Source organism: Pelophylax lessonae (genome assembly GCF_965119305.1).
Source record: "Pelophylax lessonae genome assembly, chromosome: 6".
Lineage (NCBI taxonomy): Eukaryota > Metazoa > Chordata > Amphibia > Anura > Ranidae > Pelophylax > Pelophylax lessonae.
In genome coordinates this window covers 114,574,882-114,597,495 of record NC_138773.1, presented here as the reverse complement: position 1 = coordinate 114,597,495, position 22,614 = coordinate 114,574,882, and positions in this window count along the sequence as shown.

Sequence of the window (22,614 nt, the reverse complement as noted above, 5' to 3'; positions counted from 1 at the left end):
GGTTTATAACTCTGGCCATATCATTGGCATTTCTGTTCACAGTTTGGAGATCAATCAGCTTTCAACCACAGCAATCCACGACCCAACGTTCCATTTGTTGAAGTCCACCCACCAAAATAATTCAACATTTCTGCAGTGCCAGCCAGTAGACATTTTTAAGGCTAAGAGCAGTGGTGGCTGGTGCTACATGGGCTGGGGGTGGTGGCAGACGGATCAGACCATACCTCCCCCTCTGGACCACACATCATACCCCCCCATCGCCAGCTCACTCACCGTGAACATGTGAGGGCAGGCAGGCAGGCAGCAGCGGCGCGGCTTCTCCTTAGTCTCCTGCGTGTCCTCTCTCCTCCTTGGCCATTGGCAGGGCTTCTCCTTTCGGCCAATTGGGAAACGAGTCTCAGGACCCTCTTCCTGATTGGCCAGGAGGAGGATCCATGTGACAACTGGACAACTGGGTGGGCTCAGGGCGCAGTGCTCTGCTCCCCGAGCCCACCCTTTTTGAAGCCTATTAGAGCCTCTGGCTCTAATCGGGTGCTTAAAAAAAAAAAAACTTTGGAATCCATGCGTCTGGCACCCTGCATATAGATTAGGAGGCCGGATGCATAGATGGGGGGGCGGCCCCCCTGCGCCCCCAATGGACGGGCCACCCCTGGCTAAGAGAGTTACAGCAATAGGTTTCCGATTGCTATGGATTGAAAGTTTTTTGGAATTCTAAAGAGCTGCAAACAAAGTAACAAGGGATAGTCTAGTCTAGTATATGTTTAGTAAGTTTATTTGAAAAAATGTAGGCAAGAAGTGGTATAGTGGGCTTCTTTGCTAATAAATGTACTTTTATTTTCTAAATTATCCTGCAAAACTGAGAAGTAGAATCTTTTTTCTTGCTCTGATTCTGAAACTTTTGCATTATAGCAACCCAAAATTCTAGAATCACAGCTTTCTGTGTGAATTTTCAGGCATTTTTAAGTGCATTATCAACCATATTATGTTTCCATGTGCTGCCATTGTGATCATAAGGCCTTCACGCATCCTAATGCATCAAGAAAAAAGACATTGCAAATCAATGCATAACACAGATCTGAATTTGTAGATTTTTAAAAAATAGCTAACCTGTGTATATGTATTGACGTCAAAACACATGAGCTGAAAGGCATACGTGTGAATGGGTTCTATGCATCTGGTTCATGCAGCAGTAAGGTTTGCATAAGGGTGAGATCCATATCATAATGAAATTTACTTAAAGTGGAGTTCCACCCAAAAGTGGAACTTCCTCTCTTTTGCTTCCCCCCCCCCTCCGGTGCCACATTTGGCACCTTTCAGGGGGGAGGGGGGAAAAGGTACCTGTTTTTGACAGGTACCCTTCCCCACTTCCGGGACATGGTGCCGCGGCCGTCTGTCCCGGAAGTTCAGCCCCCTCCTTCTTCCCCGCCGCGAGCCAATAGAAATGCGCAGCACGATTTGCGCATGCGCAGTAGGGACCCGGCTGTGAAGCCACAAGGCTTCACTGCCTGGTTCCCTTACCGGCAATGGCGGCGGCAGCACCCGACAGCCGATGAAAACATCACCTGCAGTGCCGACATCGCTGGACTCCAGGACAGGTAAGTGTCCTAATATTAAAAGTCAGCAGCTACAGTATATGTAACTGCTGACTTTTAATTTTTGGAGGGGAAGGCGGAACTCCGCTTTAAAGTTGTTCTAAAGGCAGAATGTTTTTTTATCTTATTGCATTCTATGCATTAAGATAAAAAAAACCTTCTGCGTGCAGAAGCTTCCCTCAGCCCCCTTAAAACTTACCTGAGCCCTAACTTGATCCAGCAATGTTGCATGAGAGCGTCTGCTGTCTGTCAATCAAAGTCAGTGAGACAATGAGAAGAGAGAGGGGGTGGGGCTAAGCTGCAGCTCTGTATCTAAATGGACACACAGAGCAATGACTCGGCTTGGGTGCCCCCATAGCAAGCTGCAGGAGAGAGGGGATAGGAGCACTGACAAGGGACCTGAGAAGAGGAGGATCTGGGCTGCTCTATGCAAAACCACTGCAAAAAGCAGGTAAGTATAACATGTTTGTTATTTTTTTGTTTTTAAAAATACAAGACTTTATTATCACTTTAAGGTACCTACAGTATTTTGCTTACTATATTAGAAATATCACCAAGTAGCAGACGGGTCTAGGACAGGATGCTAGAAATAGATGTCTGAAATGTAGAGCAACTAAGCTAGAAGCCATCCTCCATATAGTCAGTGCTGAAGGCCCTAAAAAAAATCAATACACATTTATTATTCACCTCCCAATACACTACAACATCTGTATTACTAAATGGAAAATGTTACTATGGGAATTTTTTATATAGCAGTGAATGATTGAAATTCTGATCATTTGCCTGGTGAATGATTTAACACATTCTGAAAAACATTCACCGGCCACATTTGCCCACATTTTCTCAATCAGTCAATGTTGTTGCCATTTTCCTATCATCTTGACTTTTTTTTAAATGTATTATACCAATTGGGGGTGTTGCCAGTTAGATATGCTTGCACTAAAAGCAGGGAAATAAATGCAGTAGTTCTAAACAACGTAGCTACAAACATGCAAGGAGTAAGTACACAAGTAAGGCAAACAACACTTCTTTAACTTGTTTTGTCATCAGGTCAAAAACTGAAAAAAAATGCTTCAATGCATGGGCCCTTTCAGAGCTACTCACCAGCTGGAAAGGATCCTTCAGAAAAGCCAACGTTGACCAAAGTTGGATTTCAGGCACCAAGAGCAAAAGTATCAAATTTCAACATACCCTTAATGTTAGCATATGGCTAATAGGAGTTAGTCAATTAACTGGAATTTTATACCTTTTAATCAATACATTTTATGTCTGTAAATGTTGCGAAGTACCGATCAAACCAAAGGGGTGCTGTACATACCAGGTGTTCCACTGCTCCAGTGATCTAAGCAAAATATCTAAGAATGAGAATTTCTATAAACTGATCCCCCTTCATCAGGAACAAAGAAGAGAACTTTTCTTCCAAAACTGTTTCATGATTTCTGCCTGCTTTCCAAAATATAAATACAGTAAAACCTTGGATTGAAAGTAACTTCGAGAGTGTTTTGCAAGACAAGCAAAATGATTTTATAAATTTTGACTTGATAAACAAGCGATGTCTTGATAAACAAGTCACGTCACAACTGAGTATAAAAGAGAAGAGCGGCGCAATATGGTGAGTTGGTTACATTTAATAAAGGTACAACATTAAAGAACTCACACCGGGGTAAGAGCCGGTTCACATTAGCGCGACTTGTCAGGCGACTTGTCAGCCTGACAAGTCGCGCACCGTCGCGGTCCATTGACCGCTTCAGGACCCGTTCTAATAGGAGCGACACAAGTCGCTCCGACTTAGAAAAAGGGTCCTGTACTATTTCGGGGCGACCTCGGAGTGACTTGCATAGACTTCCATTATGTGAAGTCCCTGCAAGTCGCTCCGAAGTCGTGGTGCACGGGACTGACAAGTCGCCTCCCGAAGTCGTGCAGAGTCGTGTTGCCCCAGTGTGAACCGACTCTTAAGCTGTCCCCATAGACCATCCTCCGCACCACCATCGACGTCATACTTTCCATGCTATGCTCCACAAGTGCTTCAAGCCTCACTTTCAAGTCACTCTACTGCAGGGTAGTCTTCTCTGTCATGATTGCAGACTGACAGCGGTGAGAGCTGAAGGTGCGGAGGATGGTCTATGTGGACAGATTTACCCCGGATGCCTGCATACTTAGATGTGCCTCTTTTAATCATCATGTGAATTGCTAAATGTTGTACCTTCATTAAATGTAAACATATTGCTACACTTCGAGGCACCTCTCTTCTCTTTTATACTCTGTAGCTCTTGCTGGATTTTGCTTCTAATCCTCTTGTGGAGGCCATTTGGGGAGTGACATTTTATGGTTACACAACCTGTTCACATTGCTATTAACTTTTCATATGGACTTTAAACTGAAGGACTTATGAATAAATGGTTGTGGAATGAATCATCTGAGTTTCCATTATTTCTTATGGGGAAATTTGCTTTGATATACGAGTGCTTTGGATTACAAGCATGTTTCCGGAACGAATTATGCTAGCAATCCAAGGTTTTACTGTATATAATTCATGGCCTCCTGACAGGTGCCTTAAATTAAAAAAGTATAGGGGTGGCTTAGAAACCAATCAGCTTTAAGGTCTTTTTTTTTTTGTCAAAACCTAATTGAAAAAGTTGAAGTTAAAAGGTGATTGGCTACAATGTACAGCTACACCAGATTTTAAACTCCTCAGTTTTAGTAAATCAACCCCATAGTGTTATATAACAATTATAAGTGTCGGTTCACACTAGCGCGATGCGGGAACCAGCGCGATTTCAGTGCCAGTTCACGCATCGCATAGGACTTGCTGGCAGTCCAACCTGCCCTATGCAAACTGCTGCGGGTAAAAGTTAATAGAAAGTTTTCAATAGAAAGTTAATGACACCCCCAGATCGGTTTGCATATTGCAAACTGTCAAATGGTGCAGGAATCGAAGGATTCCAGTGCGGGACCAGAAAATGGGTCCTGCACCATTTTTGCTAATGTGATGTGAATTTAGCCATACAGTCTGTATGGCTGAATTCGCATCGCACAGATATCACATGTGATCTGCACAGCAATGCGGTGTGAATTACATGCGATGTCTGGCATCGTTCTAGTGTGAACCGGGCACTAAAAAATGTTTACCAAGTGCTCTGTCATAATTTAGTCATCCAATGGACTGAACTCAGGGAGAAGGAGGGGAGAGAAGGGGGAGAAGAAGAGTGAGTCTGGATCCTGTATATGAAGCAGTCCTAGGTCAGCAAAAAGAGTGGAGGGAAAAAGTACAAGAGGGCAGAAATGTACCATCCTAAACCCTCAAAAATATTGTGAGAATGTAGCTGAGATTTGAACGTACTCCCAATGCAGTCACACAGTTGGGGAGCATTCTAAAGGTATCTCTTCGGCATGAATCATCTGTTTCAGGGGTTGAATCTCGTTCATCTCATGCACCCATTCCTCCATTGAGGGGCAGAGAGGTTTATGCCAGTTACAGGCTATAATGGTCCGTGCTGCAGTAAGCATGTGGCATAAGATATCCTTCTTAATAGATTTGATAGGTCCTGAGATCATTGATAATAGAGTAATGCGAATATCTGGTTGAAGAGAAGAATCTGTGATTTTATGATAGATGTGAAATATTTTTGACCAGAACAGGAAGATGAGTGGGCAGTGGTGCCAAATATGAGACCTACTGTAGTACCCAGTGCATTAAAGCATCCCCAGCAAGTCTCTTAATTACTAGGATCTATATTATGAAGATATGCCAGGCAGCAATACCATTTGGTGATGATTTTATAGATTTGTTCTTGATGTTTAGATGACATTGGTATTTTGTTAGTTAATAGGAAAGATTTATCCCAGTCTGAAGGAGAAATCGAGGTGTCCAGCACAGATTCCTATCTGTTTAAAAATGATAGGTAGGGAGGAGAGTTGTCAGAGAGCAAAAGTTTGTAAACAGTGGAGAGGGCAGAAGTAGGTCTCTGCTCCTGCAACAATAAATGTTCAAAATCTATGTATCGAAAATGTCAGGGTTAGAGAATGAATATATACGTATGGAGCTGATGATACTGCAGCCAACCGGACCCTATGCAAAGTCCCAGTGAGGCCTGGATGAGGATTATGGCATTGATCAGAGTTTGGACAAGCCTGATGTCCTCAGAATTATGCCAGTTAAAAAAGGATGGAGCATATACAGTATTGCCGGTGGAAACTGAGTTGGAGAATCGAGGTGTCATGGGTCCAATTTGAGTGGATAAGAACTTTTTCTTAAGAAGAGAGTCCCAGACTAAAGTGAAAGAGACTAAGAAAGGTAGATCTTCTGTCAAAGGTTAAAGATGGGGGGGCGGGTACCCATAGTAGCGATTTAAGCTTCAGAGAAACAATATTTCCCTCCAGGGACACCCATTGGTTAGAGTTTGCATTATGAAACTACAATTCTAATCATGGGGACCGCGAGAAAATACAAAGTAAAGTCTGGAAGGGTAATGCCCTTGGTAGGTTTCGTCCTAATTAAAATAGTTATTTTAATTTGGGAGGGTGTGTGGGCCCAAATGAATCTCCTTACAGGAGTAGATCTAAATAAGTAGATGGGGAGGGTAATGGAACTGCTGGAAAGCCATACATCAATTTCAGCAATTTCTTCACTATATTGTTTCTACCTATCCAAGAAAATTTAAAGTGAATGTAGTCACTTTTTTTTCTAGTTCACTGTGTTAGATAAAATGATATTCCCTAATGTATGTGATTTATAAACAATATGCTGCCTACTACCCTTTTTCAGAGCACAGCTTGGCGCTCACATGACTGCCTGTCGTTCCCTCTCCCAATCTGACAGCTACAGCGACAGGTGCTGGCAATCCTTTGCTGACGTCAGCCAGGAAGAGGGGAGGAGGGGAGGAGACCGTTGGGAAGTCACGTGAGTGCTGAGCGGTGATCTGAAATAAGGTATTGGGCAACATATTATTTATAAATCACATACACTGGTAAACATCATGTTATCTAACACAGGAAACTATAGTAAGAAAACACGGTTGTTTTTCCAGCAGGAGGTAGGATTGGGGAGCAGATCGGAGCTGACAGGCAGGGAGGGAGGGGGAGAGAGGACAGAGGAGAGGCAGTGGATGACAGAGGCATATAAACTGACCACGGTGTCAGGGCTCAGCAGCCATGATAAATTGTGGTAAGTGTACAAGAGGGAGGGCAGCACCAGGCAGGATCAGCCAGGCTTTTTGGGCGATAAAATGGGCCAAATTACACAGGACAAGCACTGTGCAGTATAACATGCTTTAAAGGAACAGGATCCATTTTTTTTTCATTTTTCAAGGATCCTCTATTTTGTTTCACAAAAAAAAGATGGTTGGTTTTCTGAAATTGAACTTGGTGTTATATACAGTAACTATTTTCAAAGCTAATTGTGCCTACAGTAGTCCTTTAAATTTTGTAAAGTAAGTGGCACAAAAATGGAATATGTAAAATCTGCAGAAATCAGCATGACACCAGTTGCCTGCTTGGGCAATTTCTTACAATTTTTCATGCTTTCTAAGTTGGCAGTCTCTATTATGTGGCAAATAGTTGTCAGAAGTTTGGAGATTAATATAAACCATGAATGTTTCAAATTAGCTTTTTGCTTTCTGTAAATCTGTATACAATATAAACAGTAAATAGACAAAACAAATGCAGTTTTCACATTCATTTGATTAATTTATTAATATTGATATTTCATATAGGTACATTCTTTACATGATGGAAATATGCATAAAAATTGTTTTCTAACAAAAAATAAATTTTCAATTCAGTAAGTTCTGCTTTAAACATTAGTATTCCTTTTGGAGTGGAATGATATTTATTTATATTAGATGCTCAAAATTATTTAGCGTTTTTTTTTTGGCCAGCATTTTTTCAGTGTTTAGGAGCGTTTTGAAAGTGTTTAGGAGTGGTAGAGTTTTTGTTAAGGAGCAGGCGGCCACCAGCATCCTTAACAACTAGTGAATAGCTGGTTGTTAATGAGAGGGCGGAAAGCCGGCTGCCACATCCTTAACAAATAGATAACTCCCCACTGGCAGATGAATGTAAACTAAAAAACTGCTGTCAATAAAATATTGAAAAAAAAAAACCAATGCAGACCCCCCCCATCATTCATACCAGGCCTTTTGGGTCTAGTATGGATTTTAAGGGGAAACCCAAGCCAAAATTAATTAAAAAATGGCGTTGGGTTCCCAGTTCATACCAGACCCTTATCTAAGCATGCAGCCTGGCAGGTGACAGGCCAGGAAAGGAGGGGGGAGGGAGTGAGTGTCTCCCCTCCTCCTATGTGAATCCTGCCCCCCTCCCCTATGTGAATGGGTATGGGATACTGTATATTGTACCCCTACTCGTTCACCAACAAAGTATCAAAAAGTAAATAAAAATGCACACACAGTGTGCATTTGAAAAGGACTTGTCAAAAAAAAAGGACTTGTAAAAAAAGCTAAACAAATAAAAAAACAATGTCCCCCGGTGAAGATCCATCATCAATCATGATGAACGCCGGCTGCCGATCAACCACAATGAATGCCGGCCACTGACCAAGAAAAAAAAAAAGGTCCCCATTCCCACTAAGGATCCCGCTGTCTGACACCTCCGCAGTCTCAAGCCGCAAAATAAACTAAGGGGCGATGATGCCGCAAGGGGCAGGGCCACCCGGTGACATCACTCGGGTGGCCCTACTTATTGTGACATCATCGACCCATCATGCCCTGGTTGGTGGCATCACAAGGGGGTGGGTCACCCAATGATGTCACAGGATCTTCGTTCATTTAGTAGCGGAAAGTGGCAAAGCTGTCATTTGGAGGGAGCCTTCGTCGGGCGTGAAGCTCTTTTTTTTCCAGGTCAGCTGCCAGTGTTCAACATGATTGATGATGAATCTACACTGCGGGACATTGTTTCATTTTTTTTTTTTGATAAAGGACTTGTCAAAAAATGTGTGCATTTTTATTTACTTTTTTTTTACAGTTATTTTGGTGAATGAGTAGGGGTACAATGTACCCCAGACTCATTTACATGGGGGGCAAGAATTCTGCTAAGTCACCCACTGGGCCAGGGTTGTGGGGAAGAGGCCCTTGTCCTCATGTTTTTTTTTATTTTTGGCATGGGATTTCCCTTAAATCTGTACCAGACCCGAAAGGGCCTGTAGTCTTGGAGTGCTCTTTACTGTAATAGATTATTATATGCAAGTAATATGTGAATGCATAGTCATCTCCAAATATTGTAATAGATAACAGTGATAAGTGATCAGCCCAGGTGAAAAGTTTTAAAAATGTCAAGCTTAGAGGCAAGTATAGGGGGTTATAGACAATCTATTGCAAAATAAGGCATGTACAATGCAAAAGATATTTTAAAAATCCCATACAGTAGGGAGAGGGTTTTTTCAATTGGCTTTAAGAGCAACAATAAAGATGTACAATCCTTTAAATAACATACTTCAATTTGTACATGTTGTTAAAGAACGGTACAAATTTCCTAGGCATTCTTTCTGACTGCATACACTGACAGTGTATTTTTGGCTGTGGAATTGATCTTTTTCTTTTATAATGAGCTTGACTTACATACTTAAGCAGCAGCCCAAACTGATTTAATTAAAGTGATTGTAAAAATAATAACAAACATTTTATACTTACCTACTCTGTGCAGTGGTTTTGCACAGTGCAGCCTGGATCCTCCTCTTCTCGGGTCCCTCTTCAGTGCTCCTGGCTCCTGGCCTCCCTCCTGTCGAGTGCCCCCACAGCAAGCAGCTTGCTATGGGGGCACCCGAGCTGAGCTGCAGCTCCCTGTATCCATTCAGACACGGTGCTGCCATTTACCCCTGCCCCCTCTCTCTCCTGATTGGCTAACTGACTTTGATTGACAGCAGTAGGAAACAATGGTGCTTCTGCTGTGTCTCAGCCAATAAGAAGGGAGGGTCCCAGACTGTCGAGGGACTCGTGGACATCACTAGATAGAGATGGGGCTCAGGTAAGTATTAGAGGGTGCTGGGGCAGCTGCTACACACTGAAGGCTTTTTATCGTAATGCATAGAATGCATTAAGATAAAAAATCCTTTGTCTTTACAACTCTTTTAAGTTCGAAAAAAAAAGTATTTTTAAAGGTAGTTTTAGCAGTGACACATTTTTTTCATTAAACAGTAATAGGCGGTGTAATATATGCAGAAGCGGGACATTTTTAATGTGGGAGAATTGGCTGAAATGTACTAGAGCAAGAGTACAGGTAGGCCTTTAAAGGGTAACTCCACCTTTGTGGGGAAAAAAACAGCAAATAAAAAAAAAAATAATATAGCATATGCAATTGCGACTCAAGTCTTATTGTATTTGAATGTTTTTAAAAATGACCTTTCCTTTTCAATCTGCAGCTCTGTAATTTTCTTTAAAATGCAATGCAATATGGCTACCTGGAAGTGTTCTTTTTTTTTTTTTTAATTTTATTTATTTATTCAAAAGAGACAATGAAAATATTCCAATACATCATTTCAAGTCCATTCTACATTATAAAGCATTCAACACAAAATTATTTCCAACATCATCTGTTAAATTAAATTCAATCGAGGCTGTAGGACTTAATTGATACAATTAACTAAAGTCATCGGTACTCTCCATTGTCCCTAATATTTTCTAACGTTATTTAATAAAACAAGAAAAAAGAAAGATAAAAGAAAACAAAAAGAGAAGAAAAAAAAAAAAAAATTATAAATCAAAAGTTTCTCCCTCTCTCTCCCCTCCCCCCTCAACTGTTATCCCATGAATACTTTAGCTCCTTATCCTTTATATCATCAATTCCTGTCTCTACATAGTACTCCCCTAAATTCGTAAGTCAGAATCCCTAAATAGGGTTATACATATATGTCCTCTTCTCATTTTATATTCCCAAAGGTCTCTGTTTATAAGCTTCCTCTTTTTCTTCTCTTCTATTCATTTCACTTTCCCTTTTATATTTCCTTCAAAGGTGCTCTATGAACTGCTCCCTTGAAGGAAGGAGATGTTCTTGGGAGTAATGTAAAGGGGGTTCCTCGGTCCACGGAGAATTCTCCTAAGTTTAGTATTCCCCTCACTCAGATCAGCCTCCCCCAAATCCTATTTCTAAGTGTCTTCCCCTTCCCTTGGTGTTCCCTATTGTGTTTCCTTATATTCCTAGTATCTGTGTAATCCTGTGTCATGTGATACTGTGTTTTATTTAGGATTATCATTAGTGTTCCAAGGCTACCTACAGGTAGACTTGGTCTCGTTAACCAATACCTTTAAAATGGTGCTACTATGTGTTTAATTTAAGTATTGTGCCACAACAATAAATATATTTCCACTGAAAATGTGACGTGATTAACTGTGATATAAAAAAAAAAAAGAAAAATTTAGTTTAGGAAGTGTTCTATATACAGAGTGTGTACAGAATTTCCCCCAGAAACATAATTTCCTGCTTATGTGATTGGTTAACTTACTTGCCCTACAATCTACACTAAGATACAAGTTTGATTTCAGGCATCCCCTGCAATAAAATTGTCATTTTTGGTGAGATACTCGCAATAGGAAATCAAGTCTAAAGGGATTCAGACCTTGCAATTTTCCTCATTAGAGCCCTGCAGGTTCAGCACCTGATTAATAATTATGAAATCACTCCCATACAGATTCACTTTCCATATGGACACAGGCAAATACACAGGGATTTCTTCAGAATAACAAAATAAAGGAATCTGCAACAAAGTTTGTTAAAAATCCTTGTAATGTACCAAGATCACCAGAAGGAGAATGTTTTTTTCTCTCTTTAACAACGAGAATTAAGTGACCACAGATGACACAGTAATATAAAGTTGACCAGGAGCATTAATCAGGGATAATAAGCCTAATTGGTGTATACCTGACTTTTTTTTAAAGCTAGGGGCATGGTTGTGCGTAGAGTTTGAGTCATATAATGTAAGGAGGATTAGGTACACAATGTTCTAGCATTCATTTATTTTTTCCTTTCAAATGATGTAGCAGTGTGCTATGGAAGCAGCTTAAAAACTAAATGGCCAGTAACAAGTGTATGATTCACTTTAAACACCTCAAACTTAAAAAAATGCTCTATAAATAAAAAAACAACAAACCCCCAAAAGTGGCCACTGACCTCACATCAACCACAAAAAACAACGTAAGACAAAAAAGCCTCAAATAATAAGAACAAAACCAAGAGGTTGATTAACCAAAATGATCTCTCCCAGTGTCAGCTTTCCCTGTGCTTGTTCAACAACAGCTTTCTTTTCACCGATTCTGTGACTGCTTTGTGCTCCATTTTATTGTATAAGGGCTGGCTTATCTAAAAGCCCCTTAGTGGGCCCTTCCAAGCCTGCTGGCCATAGTACAAAGACCCTGCAGTGCATTATGGTTAAACAAGTTCTCTCAGGTGAATCTGCAGAAAGATTTGCTGGGACTGCAATTCTCAAACCTGTATTTCACTTGAACCCATGATAACTGCGAGCCTGAACTTCATTATCAGAAGTAATCATGTTAAAATTACAACACATTTTTTAACTTCAGATTCATAGCACAGCAAAATCACTCCATGAAACATATAAAATGTAACATTTTATTTTAGTGCACGAAATTACAAAAGGTGCACCTGAAAACAAGTAAAATGCCGTAATACAATAATGTTGAAATATATTGTCTATTTGTATTTCCTTTATTACAAACATGCATAACTGAAAATGTTGCACAAAAATGTTTTGTGGTTTATAAAGTGCTGGATTTTTCAGTTTAAAAAAATATTGGGATATGATCGGCATTTACATGAAATATCACACACTACAACTGAGTTCACACTAGCTGCAGCCATGGTTCACAGCAGGGGGTCTGGTGCGTCCCTGTTCTCTGTTTCCGGTGCGAATCATGTCCGAATTTTTCCCTGAATTCGGACCTGAAACGGACCAGAAGGCGCACATGACCCTTTTCCAGTGTGGAGTGTGGCCGCCCTGAAGTTGTGTAAACCGGCTCCATTGAGAGCCGGTCACACTCGCCTGTCATGCAAATTGGATGCTGGGAAATCTGCATCCATTTTGCATAAGTGTGAACCCAGCCTAACAGAAGTTTGTATGAATGCCATACACTGACAAGACTTTCACATCTACTTACCCACTTAAGGACCAGGCCTTTTTCTGAAACTTGTTGTTTTCAAGTAAATATCAATATTTTTGCTACAAAACTACTTAGAACCCCCAAACATTATATATTGTTTTCTTTAGTAGAGGCCCTAGAGAATAAAATGGCAGTCGTTGCAATTTTTTATGTTTCTGTGCAGTGGTTTTTCAAACTGAATTTTTTGCAGAAAAATACACTTTAATGAATTTTAAAAGACCAAAACAAATAAACCCCAATTGTTTTGTATAATATGAAGTATGATGTTACGTTGAGTAAATAGATACCTAACATGTCATGCTTTACAATTGCGTGCGCTCGTGGAATGGCACCAAACTATGGTACTTAAAAATCTCCATAGGCGATGCTTTAAAAACGTCTACAAGTTAGCAGCTTAGAGTTACAGAGGAGGTCTAGTGCTAGAATTATTGCTCTCCCTCAGACGTTTGCGGTGATACCTCACATATGTGGTTCGAAAACCATTTATACTGTATATGTGGGCATGACCTACGTATGCAGTGGTCATTTTGCCGTCGCTTATCTCTATGGCAAGCTACCGCCAGCTTCGAATGGTTTCCTAGGCTCAGCGATTGTTAATTTAAGACTGGCACCCCTCCTATTGCTTCTAAAAGTGATTCTGCAGGAAATCCACTGTGGGGATCGCTTTTATCAGACCGTCCAGTGCATGAGTTAAAAGAAAATACCAGGGTTATGGCATCTAGCTGCCGTCATAACCCTGGTATTTAATGTCAAACAAATGACGTATTTTCCCAGTTAGACAGTCAGCAAGTGGTAGTACTAAAAGCTAAGCATTTTTTTTACCTTAACGCATTCACAACATTAAGGTAGAAAAAAAAACAGTACATTCGCAACACCCCCCCCCCCCCCACAAAACTTACTTACTGTCCTCCTCACCAAGGTCTGGGTCCTCTACAATCTGCCATTTTCCCCAAAATTCTAGCAGAGGAAAGGTAAGGGTAGGGGATTGATTGGCTCCTGCAGCGTTTTCTGTCAGGAGCTGGGGGAAGGGCACAGGGGGGGGGGTGTGGCTTGGAGGGTGCTGTGTGTTTTAAAAGAAGTACACAGTCCCGACCAGGTTTTCACATGTATGGTTGTCACCTTTTAGGAGCCGCTAGCTAAAGGAGACATCTGCACAATATTCTTGGATTTGTACAGAGGAGAGCCTGTTAATTTCACTTGAAGGACTAAGAATACAGCCAAATACAGCCAAATTGTTTCAGGGGAAACAGGGAAAGGCTAATGCCAGCTGCCTTTGGCACCATCAGGAGATCTTAGTCATCTTCAGGTCTTAACACAGGTCCCCCAGTGCATTCTGTCCTGAATTTTTAGACTGCTCAAGCCCTGAAGAAGGGAAAGGCTTATTTCCTCCCAAACACATTGGACATACAGTATTTGATGCTCTTGTCCAATAAAAGTTTCAAAAGGTCCTTCAAATGAGATGAACATTTGTACTTGGTGCTCCTCCGTACACATCCAGGAATTTACCATCTGGTGAGCACTTCCTTTGTCGCTATCAGAGAAGTAGCAGCCTAGGAACAGAACAGGGTCCACCTATATTATATTGCCATCATGGATCTCCTTTTTGAAGCAAAAATCACTTTACAGTAGATCCATCAGAACCAACTTTCACTTCTATCAGTCTAGCAATACCACATACAGATCAGGTGCCTGCACAATATCTAAGTCTGAACTTCCTTAAATGAAATAAAAAAAAAAAAAAGTTTAGTATCACTTTAAGACATTGCGAGACACAAGGACAATTTAATTAAACTTTCAAAAAAGATTAATAATGCAAACCTTGAGCAACTGCTCATAGCAACCAATCAAGTTCCACCTTTTATGTAGGTTACCATTTCTGACCTCCACTTGAAAATGGTTGCTACCTGATGATCTTCCAACTTCCAAATTTTTTTCTCGGTCATTGTCCCAGATCAAGCAGGTAGCAAGTAAAATAAAAACTGATATGTACACTAATTCTGGGCCAGTAAATCAGAAAGGCTTGAAGTTGGATTAGCATAATGGAAAAACCTCAGCAGCCTCCATATGTCTATCAGCACAGGATTATTTTAAAGAGAAATTCCAGGCATCTATATTGTATACTGTACTTATTTACATTTCTGTCTTTTTCTCACACTGTTAAGAGGGATAATCTGCTGCTATATATATTATATTAAATACATATATGTGTATATATATATATATATATATATATATATATATATATATATATATATATATATACAGCATATATTATGCTATCCGTTATAACATAATAATTTATTATCTGTTTACTGTGAAATTACTGTTTTGAGGTAAAAATTCAAACTTCAGTAATTTGTCCGTTAAGCCACCTGCTTGAGTGCAGTTTTTGAATTTATAGTAAATTACCTTAAAAACAATATATAATAATTATTTGTGTATTACTTACTTACTTATGGCAATAAACCACTTGCCACCGAGGCCAATTCTGACACTTCTCTCCTACATGTAAAAATCATCATTTTTTTTGCTATAAAATTACTCAGAACCCCCAAACATTATATGTATTTTTTTTAATTGGACTGTTTCACTGTTTTACTGTTTGTTTTAAATTCTCCTGCATTTCACCTTTTAGTAAATAATCCTGAACCCTTTTTTTGTTTACTTGTTTATTACTGAATATTACTATTATATTTCTGGCTTCAGAAAATAAAGAGACATGTTTTATTTTTTCTACAATCTTTATTGTCATCTTTGCTAATAATATTGTTTCCAGCATCAACAAAAAGGGTGACTGAAAAACCTCTTAAAGGGACTGCGTTTGTAAATGTTTTTGTTAAATGAGAATAACTAGTAGAACTGCAATCGCCTACATAATGAGAATCGAAAACATAACTTGTGAATATGTAACCTTTGTGTATTTGGCTCTAAAACTAGCCAGTGCCTCACCAGCCACTGACCTCACTGCACGTCCCTGCTATATACCATACCTGGCCAATGCCCCTGCAATATGGAAATCACAGAAGTAGAAACTGCTGACATCAACACCCTGCATCTCTACCTTGTCTAATCAGAGGACACTTACATTTATTCAGAAAATGCAAAGCATTCTCTAAATGGTTCCTGTGCAGATAGTTCAACCTCTTGTGTTCAGAATTGCAGCAGGCCAGCCAGGAGCATTGGTCAGGTGTGACAATATACATACAGTAGTTAGGTTTGTCTAAGCTGTACTAACTCCACTCCACTGGTACTCCACTATAACTAACTGGTTCTGGCCAGCTCAGTAGATAGCTTTAGAAAAAGAGCTGGACCCATTCCTATATCCACAAAATATATTTGGATACTGTAACCTGGGGAACAGGTAGCAGGTACAAAACCCCCTGAGATAAGCAGTCTCTCAGGCACAGATACCAAATCCAGTGAGGTAGTGACAAACAGTGCGGTGTTTATTTGTGCTTTATACAAGTCTGTATACGGCTGCTGCAGTTTTTCTGAAAAACAAGCAAGGAAAATAATAACAAAACAAAAACCTAGCCGTGTCTCTGCACTAACTATACAAAATGCAGGCTCAAACTAACAGGCTGAGCAAGCCTACAGCTTGTCAGCTTCCACATACACAACTTGTTAGCTTTTACCAAACTTTTGCTCTCAAAGACAGGAAGTGTCTGATTTCCCAGAATGAGAGCACTAGCTGTCTGTCTCAGGTGAGTTTAAATTAGCCGGTGGAAGAGGACCAAGACCCGCACTGGATCGTGGATCAGAGATCCCTGAACATACAGTATATGAGAGCAGCCTTCTTTTGGGCCATCCATTTCAGAGGAGCATGGTCAGTTATTAAATCAAACTAGCCCTAACAAATAGTACCTTAGCGCGTGCGTCCAAGGCCCACTTTATGGCTAAACATTCCTTTTTCAATGACTGCATACTTTTTCTCATGTTCATTGAGCTTTCTGCTTAGGTACACCAGAGGGTGTTCTTCCCCATTGTGTACCTGTGACAATACTGCCCCAAACCTACATCAGCTGCATCCATCTGAACCAAAAAATTATTGGAGTATAGCACTGGCTGTGCACAAAGAGACTTCTTCAGGACTTGGAAAGACTTACTCTTTCCCTTTCGTAAGGTCAGTCAGTGGGGAAGCTAGAGTTGCCAAATTTGGGATAAACCTTCCATAGTAACCTGTGATCCTAAGAAAGGCTCTGACCTACTTGCAGGACGTGGCCATTCTTGGCTGGCTTCTACTTTATTCAACTGTGGTTTTATGACTCCACAGCCAATAGTGTAGCCCAAATACTTGGCTTCCACTAAACCAATGGCACATTTTTTTTGGGTTTGCCGTAAAACCTTCCTTGAAGAGGGACTCAAGAACAGCCTGGACACGGGGCATGTGAAACTCCCAGGCAGAATTATGTACCACTATATCGTCCAGATAGGCTGCTGCATACTGTCGGTGAGGTCTTAGGGTCCTGTCCATGGCCCCCTGAAATGTTGCAGGGGCAACCCAAAAGGCATCTTTTTGTACTGAAATGAACCCTCTGGGATCACAAACACAGTCTTCTCTTTGGCACTACCAGTAAGGGGTATTTGCCAATATCCTTTGGTCAAGTCCAAAGTTGTCAGATAGTGGGCCTTGCAAAGTCGCTCTATAAGTTCGTCTACGATGGGCATCGGGTATGTGTCAAATTTTGTCACTTCATTAAGCTTTGTAAAGTCGTTGCAAAACCTCCAAGTACCATCCAGTTTTTGGACTAACACGATGGGGCTAGACCAGTCACTATTTGGATTCCTCAATGACATCTAGCTCCAGCACCCAATTACCTTCATCACTAATGTCCTTTCTTTTAGATTCGGGAATTAAGTATGGTTTGAGGTTGACATGGACCCCCCACTGAAGTCATACCAGGTAACTCTGAAAATTTCTCTCTATTCCTTATCGGGAACTCTCTAGCTTCCTGTTTTTGGGAATAAGACAGGGCGTCTGGAATTGTGACCTTAGGGACTAGAGGGCACTCAGTACCCTTAGGCATTACAGGGACAGATCTCGCAGTCAATGCCAGCCTATGTTTCCAGGTCTTTACCAGGTTTATATGGTATATCTGCTCGGTCTTCCTTTTACCTGGTTGATACACTTTGTAATTGACCACCCCAACTCTTTCAGCTACTTCGAAGTGACCCTGCCACTTAGCCAGGAACTTGCTCTCAACAGTGGGAAATAACACCAGGACCCTGTCACCAGGGGAGAAAACACAGAGTCCCCCCCCCCCCCCGTTGTATATTCTCTGCTGGGCTGCTTGGGCCTGCAGTAAGTGTTCTTTTACCATAGGCATGATCGCTGCAATCCTGTCCTGCATTTGAGCGATATGCTCAATGACACTTTTGTGGGGTGTCTGCTCCCCCACCCAGGTTTCCTTGGCTATGTCTAACAGTCCCCGTGGGTGTCTCCCATAAAGCAACTCGAATGGAGAGTACACCGTAGAGGACTGGGGTACCTCCCTGGTGGCGAACATCAAGTACGGAATCAGGAAGTCCCAGTTTTTTCCATCCTTGTTAACAACCTTTTTTAACATACTCTTTAATGTTTTATTGACGCGTTCTACCAAATTATCAGTTTGAGGGTGGTACATGGAGGTTCACAACTGTGTCACCTTAAATAACCTGCATAACTCTCTAGTTATTTGTGACATAAATGGGGTGCCCTGGTCCGTAAAGACCACCCTAGGTATCCCATTGAGACCTAACACCATGAAAAACTATTTGGCAATGTTCTTAGCAGATGCAGTGTGTAAGGTAGGCATGTCCAAAGTCTAATTGCGGCCCTCGGGCCGCTTTAATACAGCCCCACAGGTAATTTGGAAAAATCTATTGTTGTGGCCCCTATGAATCCCTGAGCGCTGCTCAGGACCCCTGGGATCTCTGAATCTTTCAATGCCGCAGACTGCACATATGCCATATTAGTTCTTTTACCATTAATTTTATACATCCTCTTATATATGCTACTGTTTTGAATGACTTTTACTCGAAATGATGGTCCATCCCGGCCCGCTGCATCCAATTCCGTTTTTTTCATGTTACTTGTGAATACACTATTGTTAACACCCACAGCCTGCCCCTGACAGCTTTACTGTATATCCCTTGCTCAATATGGCCTCGGACTTAGCCTGATTAGGGAGCACTAAAAAACATAAATAAATCCGATGCTAGTATGACAAGACCAGCGCCCTCTCCATGATAATTGGCATAACACCTGGGGGTCAAGTAGCAGCTGTGTGGGAACAAAACACACCAGGAGGGATGTTCAAAAGTATCAGTCACACAAGGGTTAACTACATATAAGTGCTATATGAACCCACCGATGATGATTACTGATGGCAGCAATAATAAGTAGTCATGAATAATTCCAATGTAGCAAATAGAACATTGAAAAGTTATCAGGACAACCATACGAGAAGCAGGCACTCCTCACGCACCCCTGGCTCCCCTGCATTGGGTCACTGCACATGCCGCTCACCACCAGCGCCTCTATTGCGGTTCAAGCCTCGTTTTGGTCCTCCTTCCCCCAGAGTCTGATGTCACATCTGGGTCCCCTTCCCGGTTGGCACTCGTCGTGGGTGATCAGAGCGGCCACAGATGGTGATCCTCCTTGCGTCCTACACCAGGCATTGTGTGACCCCTTTTCCACCCTTCTCTGTCCAGGATTGAGGCATTCCATTATCATCTCCACACAGCCCAAGCAAGGCACAACTGTCCACACTGTTGCATTGTTCCTGGCTGGTTTTATGCCTTCACACACACTGGATGGTCACCAAGCTGTGAGTTTTTAACCCTTTATTTTGGCTTCACCATTGCAGATCCAGCGGGGGGTCATTGTACAAGGTGTACTTCTGTTTTATACATACATGGAACTGATTTTGAATAAAACTTTTCAATGTTCTATTTACTACATTGGCATCATTCATGATTATTATTGCTGCCATCATTAATCATCATCGGTAGGTTCATATAGCGCTTATATGTGGTTAAATCTTGTGTGGCTGATTAGGGAGCACACATTCTCCGAATTGAGATAAATACATTGTAAAATCTCAGTTAATGTCAGTTGGTCTAGATCAGTTATAAATATATTTGGACACAGCATGTATACTAGGTGTTATGTTCCTGTTCATATTTTTTAACTTAAAAGTTGACAGACAACCTTTATTACCAATAATATTTCATGTACTTTACAATGTTCCTGACTAATATTTCAGCTTCCTGGATTTTTTTTTTCATCTGGCCTTCAGATATGAAAGGCAGAGTGATTTATCACCTGTTTAGATTTGTCACCCATGTGATGAAATGAAAAGTATGCTGTTTGCAATAAACTTTGCATAAAATAGTTAAATTGCATTTTATTTTAATGGTCCAAAGAATGTCAGGCAAAATGGTCGGCCCTCATCCATGTTCACTTCATCAAATCTGACCCCCTTTGAAAATAGTTTGGTCACCCCTGGTGTAAGGGAACTGCCTCGGGGTAACGGATAACATAATCCATGATTACAAAAATATACTGATGACCCCGGGCAGACTTGGGGAGTGGACCCACAAGGTCATCTCAATCCGCTCAAAGGGCACTTCAATAATGGGTAAAGGCACTAAAGGACTTCGGAAGTGTAGTAGTGAGGCTGACATTTGACATACAAGACAGGATTGACAATAATTGTCAATATTTTTCTGTATCCCAGGCCAGTAAAACCTGCGTATCACCCTTTCAATGTTTTTTTCAACCATTAACCAGTTGCCGACTGCCTAACGACTATTTACGTCGGCAGTCAGCCCCTCACAGGCAAAGTGACGTAGTACTACGTCGCTAGCCTGTGAGGCTCTAGGGAGCGAGCGCACGCCGCTGGAGGCGCGCTCCCGCTTGCTCACGGACCCCCCCCCCCCCCGCGCGAGTGACCGCCGGACCAGATGTCCGCTGGTCACTCACGATCGTCGGTTACCCCGGGAGAAAGGCAGGCGGCTAATGTAAACAAAGCCGCCTGTCTTTCTCCCCTGTGTAACAGCACAGATCATACGGTCCTGCCATGTAGGACCATAGATCTGTGCTGTTACACACACAGCCACATCCAATCACAGTAAGAATAACGCCCCTAGGGACACACTTAACCCCTCCTTCTCAAATAAAGTTAACCCCTTCTCTGCCAGTGTCATTTTTACAGTAACAGTGCATATGTATAGCACTGATTACTGTAGTAATGTCACTGGTACCCACAAAAGTGTCGAAAATGTCAGTCAAGGGTCAGATATGTCGCAGTACCGCAAAAAAAATCGCAGATCGCCGCCATTACTCGTTAAAAAAAAAAAACAATAAAAATGACAAAAATCTTTCCCTTACTTAGTAAACGCAATAACTTTTGCGAAAACCAATCAAAATACGCTTTCTGCAATTTTTTTTACCAAACATATGTAGCAGAAAACAAATGGGCCTAAAATGTTAAAAAATTTTGATTTTTACATTTTTTTTGGGGAATTTCATATAAAAAATGTGAAAAATATTGTTATTTTTGCGAAATTGAATGTGAAAAAACTAAAATTAAACCCGCGCTACACAACGTGAAAATTTAAATAAAGATAAATGCAATAATGGGCAGCTGCTGCAGACACTAAGAAAGTCTTAGGAAAATATGATGAAAACGAAATTATGCAGCGCTAGCTCAAAATAAAGTGTTGAGTGCTGTGATATAAATACAATAATCAGTATTTTATAAAGTGCACGCTGTATGATCAAATATAAAAAAGTGCTAAGTGCTTATAAATATCTGAGCAGTAACAGATAAATATATAATTAAATATGATAGTGCACAATAAACAAATAAGTGGTTAAAAATAGTCCAAATAAATATTCAGTGCTTGAAAAAAGTCCTTATAGTGATCCAATTAAGGTGCCAAGGTGCCAAATAATTAAGGTGCTTGCAGAGTGATATGGTGCCCCTCAAGGTTCCCCACTCACCAGATTGCAGATAATCATAGACCTTCAAAATTATTGCACATTGCCCGGGATCTTTACAGGACCAGAACTTCTCCTATGTAGCCTTGGAAATTTTTTGGGTCAGCTTCCGCTTCCACCGTTAAACAAAAAAATGGCCATACATGGTGAAGTAAGTATGAGCAATTTTATTCCCAAAAAATATAGATGGGTACTCACAAGCAAGAATATAACTCAGGCATATACAAGGAACTCGTGTGGCGCCGCTCTCGGCGTGCGTTCCACACACAGGAAGTTCCTGACCGGAAGTGACGTTTGTTTTGGTCCGCAGCCGGAAGTGCGTCAACGCGTTTCGCCGTCAATACAGCGTCTTCAAAGACATCACTTCCTGTTAGCGGAGGCTCTTTATATCGTAGCCTCTCGATGCTAATTTCCGGAATCTGATTATTTAAACTTTGGCAATCGATCATAAACCATATATCTTATCCAATGGCATTGTTATAGTGGAATTACTCATCTATAACCTTTGTTATTTAATTGATATATCTATAATATTCATGAGCGATTGTTACGTCCGGGCATCACTTCCTGTACACAATGCTTATTTAACCCATTGTTTATCCTGCTGTTTTACAATGTTAAAAACATCAAAGATATAAATATTTTATTGTGTTCTCATTATATGATTATTCAATTTTTAATACTAAGTTAATTGATGATAATAAAAATAATAAAAATATTATAATGATTTATGCATATCATATTATTAAAATATCAATTGTCCCATTATTTATAGGAACATATTACAGGTTTTTCTATTATCATAATTTTATATATTTTTTATTTTTATATTGTTTAATTTAAGATTAATTTTAATGAATTTTTATTATTTTTATTATCATCAATTAACTTAGTATTAAAAATTGAATAATCATAT